The 6108-nt window shown below is 35.8% G+C and overlaps 1 protein-coding gene across 2 annotated transcripts in view; it reads left to right on the plus strand.

Annotated features, from left to right (window-relative positions):
* Window positions 1-6108, plus strand: part of LOC108748766 (forkhead box protein O) — a 171381-nt gene that overhangs the window by 21659 nt on the left and 143614 nt on the right. The window lies entirely within an intron of this gene.

Here is a 6108-nt window from a genome sequence, read left to right on the forward strand (position 1 = left end):
TTATACGTAAAACTCTCTCTCGACTATTTTGACAAGTTTCACGTTAATCGTTTACGGCTAATCGTCGTACGATATTAACTTAATTCCTGATATTTGTACACTGAAATAAAATTCTGAGTTACTCGGATATCTGGCATTAATAGACATAGTTGGCAAGTATTAATAAACATTGTTGCTGTTTGTCTATCATTTTTATTGCGCTCTAAGTGGCATTGGCTTTTTGTTTACGTCGTCGCACAGTCTAAGACGCGAGAATTATGGAGCTACACTTAAACGGAAATAACACGTGCGCGGTATAAATATTTCATTATCGACACCATATAGCCGCGATTTACAAATATATGCGACATTGGAGAGCTGTTTTGCACTTATATCTCAAGTACACGCGCACTTATATCTCCGTCTATTCATTATTTGTTACGCTGCAAATCGCCGCCGCCGCGCCGCTGTAAAAAGCGGCCGCAAAACAGTCAACCGATGGCGGCGGTGGCGCGTAAATTTGCCCATCACGTGACAAACATGATACTTTAATGAATTACTCGATAACAGACTCTCGATAATAAAGACACACGTGGCTTGCATTTCCCGTCCCGTTCCCCGTAGGGGAACTTCCGGATGCTCTTTAATCACGACAAACGCGACCGTGCTCTATATTCTCATCTACATTGAATGACTGGCGCGCCATTCTTATTCTAGTATTTAAACGCCGATGAAATTCAAAACAACGACGTTTATTAATAACGCGTCGGCCAGACGTACGTCTATGTTTCGCACGTTACATCCGTTATACACGATACTTCAGCGCGATACTTGGAAGTAAACAGTCACCTTCAATGACCGAACGCGGCGGGGTTATCATTCATTCAGATTTTCATCGAATAGAGACGAATATACAGGGAAAATGTAAACACCTAAGAGAAAAGTTAGAGGAAGCCGATGATTATTTTTCAAATAAAAGTCTTTAAAAAATTTTTTAAAATACACTACTCAACAAAATTAAAGCTTTCCACCTGTTCCACCCTACAAAAAAATAGGCAAATTTTTCGGGATGACTTCGTCAAAAATCATCGTATCGAGATTTTTAAAAAAGCATTTTAAAGCTTGAAATCTCTACTTTTCAGACCGGTACTTCAAGAAACAATACTACTGATATTTCATAAAGTTACACAAACCTAAATGAAGATGCATCAGATCTCGAAATTTTTTAGTCAATCTTTATCTTTAATTTGCTTCTTTACAGACCTCTGTACGATTTTTTTTCTGAATTATTCAACGTTGAACCAAAAAAAATCATTTTTACTTCAACTCGGTTGAGAATAACTCGGTGAAAAAAAATCGTAAAGAGCTGTAAAAAAATCTGTAAAAAAGCAAATTAAAGATAAAGATTCACTTGCATCGATGCATCTCCATTTATGTTTGTGTAACTTTACGAAATATCAGTAGTACCGTTTTTTGAAGTACCGGCCTGAAAAGTAGAGATTTCAAGTTTTAAAATGCTATCTCGAAATAGCATATTTTCGCAGGAGGTGGAACAGGGTGGATGCTTTAATTTTGTTGAGCAGTGTATTAAATCGTAATAAAAATTCACATATTATCAATACAAACTATAATTATATACGAAAAATATGAAACTCTCGTCGTTTAGAATTATTCGCCGTCTTGCGGGACAGTGACGAATCGGTTATGTTTTTTATTTAAAATTACGGTATTTATATTAATTATATTTAATATGTATAAATGTTAATTATTGTAGTTTAAAGTCAGTATCCTTTGATCAAAGATATCTGTAATTGATAAATAATCATCGTCTTCATTTAACTTTTCCTTTAGATATTTTCGCGCGCAATTTCCCCATTGTGTATCCTATATCAAAATCATTAAAATGATCTTTATCTTAAACAGCGTGTTACAGTATGGCATTAAGCGTACGTTGAATACGAGAAACAAGAGGTTGTCACTCTAACATACTGCAACGATATCGTTCGTATTTACCTAGTGCAATTCCTCCCACTCGTCACTGTACACAATGTATCGGTATTAAATAGAGAAACTCTTTCCCACATAGATTTTATTTTGATGTTATATTTAAACAAAATGTGTATTTCTTAGACGATACGAAAATAAATTCTACAAATACATATAAAATAAACGATATGAAAATAAACTCTACTTTGTTCCTGGACAGCAATACGATATCAATGTATAACGAGATTTTTACCTGTACGAAATATACTATATATGGTATTTTATGTGACACAGTAATTTATATTGACGTGCGACACGGCAGATTTAAATGACAAATTTTATTCAATTCCAAATACGATGGTCTGCAACCGCAGACCACAACTTGAAAGTGTCTTTCTTTCGGCTTGTTACTTTCGCTGCACATTTAGGGTTTATAGATGTTTACTCGGACCAGTCCAATCCTATATGTCTAAGGTTTCTTTGTCATAAAATATATTAGCTTAATAAATCTTAGAGGTGTTCAGAGTTAACAATTTATGTTAATTATGTTGCATGGGGTGAGAAAGTGCACCTTTGACGTTATGAATAATGCGCCAACCACACTGTTTGTCACACGCATTGTAAGAGCGGTAAATTCTTCATTTGCTTGGTTAGCGTAACCGGATAAACATCTTCGGTGTTGATAACAGCGGAAGTCACAATGTTTTTGTTTATCCACATATTATTTTCGTGTAGCTTTGTTGGTTAATTAGTCAGTTAATTAATAAGTCTATATATTTTAGTAAAGTTTGTTTTACGCAAAATATTAAGATGATATCTCTTGAGATCAATTTATAAACCATTATTTTTATTGTAACAATAAAATGACGTATTGTTGTAAGACGTGAAGTAAAAAAAGCATCTTTTTCCAATCTAATAACTAATGTTGCATGAAAACAAAATTAGTTTAGAACTCTGTATTAACTGTTTGTGTTGCACCGATAACTTTCAAATAAAGCGAAACCTTGTCGTTATATTTTGCAATGAAAAATTTCCTAAAACCTGGATATATGATAATCAGATTATTTTGTTAAAATTTCGTTTGCCGTGTTGGATTTATTATTTAAAATTTTTTCACATTTTACCTTAGATTCGAACAAAGCTATGGAGTAATTATCAAATTACTCCATAGCTTAGGCAAAGTTTGATAAAAATTGGACAAGTAGTTTACAATATAAAATGGAATGATCTCAAATGACCTCCCCGTTTGTAAAAAGGGTTAATTTTATAATGCCATATTACTTGTTATATCACACATGCTTGTTATCTTTTAAGAAAAGTCGGCCGTGATATTAAACATGCATTGGAACACGATTGAGTCCGCGACATACGTTCATCTACCGCGCTTTAGAGCGGGATTATAAAGGATAACCTATGATCCGTGATGAGTATAGCGATTCTCCTTCGGCTCTCCGACTGCCGATCGTGCATGCGTAATTGCGAATTATCGCCTCATCGACTTGCGCAACGTTCGTCTGCGTCGCGAATTGAGAGGGATTATCGTTATTGCGTCTCCGCGTAAGAATGAGGAATCCGACTATAATTCGTTCCGTTTATATGTTACGATCTCGTGATTTATATTCAAATCTGAGACTATCGAAACTCAAGCGCGTACAATCGATAAAATCGTAAATTAGACAAGATATTTTTACTTAGCGGTCGAGAGAGTAGTGTTAAAAATATTTCTTTAAGTTTTTGCATTTTTTATTAATCGCACCGCAGAAGAAAGTAAAAAGAAAAATAATAGGACTTTTTGTTTTTTTTTTTATTTATGCGGAAACAAATTACAAATTAACGCTTCCGCTAAAATAATTTGTTTTCGAGATTAGTTCTCCGTATTCAGTCATGGAAAGATTCGCGAGAAATCTAGATTTCTCCTCTAAATAAATCAAAAGTCGGCGAATCGACAGTTACTTTCAATTAAGAAGCGATCTTGTAAAGATCGACAAATCTTGCGAGAGAAAGAAGTGGGCGACGTATCTCACGGAAGATTGGAGAGTTGATCACTACGTAATGCAAATCTCGCGCCACGTAACGTTCGAGAACACACTCGACCTTAAACCATCTATCCTCTTCCCCCCTTCCCGCACGCGGAGGGGTACAAGACTCAGGATTGCCGGCCGATGGGCTCGTCGTTTATTTTAGGAATCGCGCTCGACCTCTCCCCCCTCGGACTCGGTCCCCTTACTTTGTATACACGCCGAGTATACCGTCGAAAATAGCTCCGGTCCGCAAGGTGCATGGGCATCGAAATGGGGAGGCGAAATCAGAAGCGCGAGCTCGATCGAGCCTCGAATCGTGCGTCGTTTCACAGACGCGAAATTCATCGAGAGAAGACCGCGGTCTTTCCTTACGTCCCAGATATTTTACCACGCGCATTCTTCTGGGAGGGGGAATTCGTGTGATCCGATTGAAGAAAAACCGATTTCGAAGCGATTCAAGTATAAGCGGCGTACTGTATATTTTCGAGAGAGGAAGCGATCTCCCACATGGAAACACCTACATATTTACGCGTATTTCCAATAATCCGGCAGGATGTACTTTCAGTGCATCGTCCCGCCTTTCTAATTTCGGGATCCTGTTCTATAAATGTTTCAAGCACTGCGACACAGCGTGCGATTATAAATTGTGAGCTATTCTTGCAACTCGGGATAATGAATTTTTCGTGTACCGTTCCACTTTTCTAATTTTGGAATTATAATTTTTATAAAAACAATGTGCCCTTTCTTCGACGGTTTACTTGAAGTGGACCGGATGGTTTGAATCGAAAGAAAAGATGATGCGAATGTAAGATTTTCACAAAGCGCAAATAATGACACAAAATTTCTTTAACAATTTTGCTTTATAACTTAAATAATTGCCTAAAAATAGTTTAATTAATAACAATCATTTTAATGAAAGTTTATCTGAAATTTAATTAATTCTCTCTCTGTCTCTTTCTAAAGATAGAACCAAGAAGGTTTTAATCAGTTAACGTCAATTAATGTTCATAGGAAGAGTGCTATAATAAGAAAACAATTTCATAAATAGCCTAATAGCTAGACCTGACCCCGCTAAACGAATAACATGGGGAGCCTTCCGTATGACATTTAATTGGCAACGTTAATTTCTTATTTACCACCACTCACCAAAATCTTCCATCCGTTCCTGACACTGAGAAGACAATTTTTGATGATTATAATTATTATTTATTTGGTGATCATAGTTATTATCATAAAAATAGTTGCAATTACTATAGTTGATAATTTAGCAAAGTTTTGGAACAATTATATAAAATACATAGTTGATATAATTGTATACCTAAGAAGTTATTAAAGTTATAGCAGTAAAAACTGTAATGATGATAACACGTAACTAATTATAGCCAGAAATACGGAAACTTTTTGGCACGCAGTCATATTTAAAAAAAAAAACTTACTTAAATATATATAGACGCGTATTATTCCAAAATCTTTGGCCGTAATAGATGCTTCTTGTTCTTAACCGATTAACAAAAACTTTTCTCTCAATGCATCGTTCATCGTCGACAATACACTCTAAATTTCTTACAATGAAAATCTCACTTCAAGAAAATGAAAATATAACACCACCTTTGAAAAAAGTAAAATTTCATTTCACCTCTTGGAAAAATGACAATTTCAACTGTTTTCCGAGTGAATTTTCACTTCAAAGAAGTGAAGATTGTCACTTTTTTTTCAAGGCTGATTGCATTTTTACTCTCTTGGAGTGAGATTTCACTGGAAGAAATTCAAAGTGTAGAGTACTCGACAGAATGTTATCATAAAACAATCGCTTTATTATTGTAAATTTTATATTACACTATAGTAAATCTATTATTTGTCTCTACCGTCGATTTATCTCTATATTGAAATTTTTTTACTCGCTTGTAAAGAGGCGAAATTGATAAGCAACCGGTGTCGCTACAGATTTATCTGCTCCCGACTATCGCGACGACTTTTGCGGGTTTACAGTCGACTCTGATCATTCGGCAATCAGAGAGCGAGTGCAGCAGCAGCAGCAGCAGCAGCAACAGCAGCAGCAGCTTTCTCTCCGTCGCAGTGACGTTCCGCTTCCTTTCCCGCGAGCAGAGGCGAATCGAGGTGA

The sequence above is a fragment of the Trachymyrmex septentrionalis genome, unplaced genomic scaffold (genome assembly GCF_001594115.1).
Source record: "Trachymyrmex septentrionalis isolate Tsep2-gDNA-1 unplaced genomic scaffold, Tsep1.0 scaffold24, whole genome shotgun sequence".
Taxonomy (NCBI): Eukaryota; Metazoa; Arthropoda; class Insecta; order Hymenoptera; family Formicidae; genus Trachymyrmex; species Trachymyrmex septentrionalis.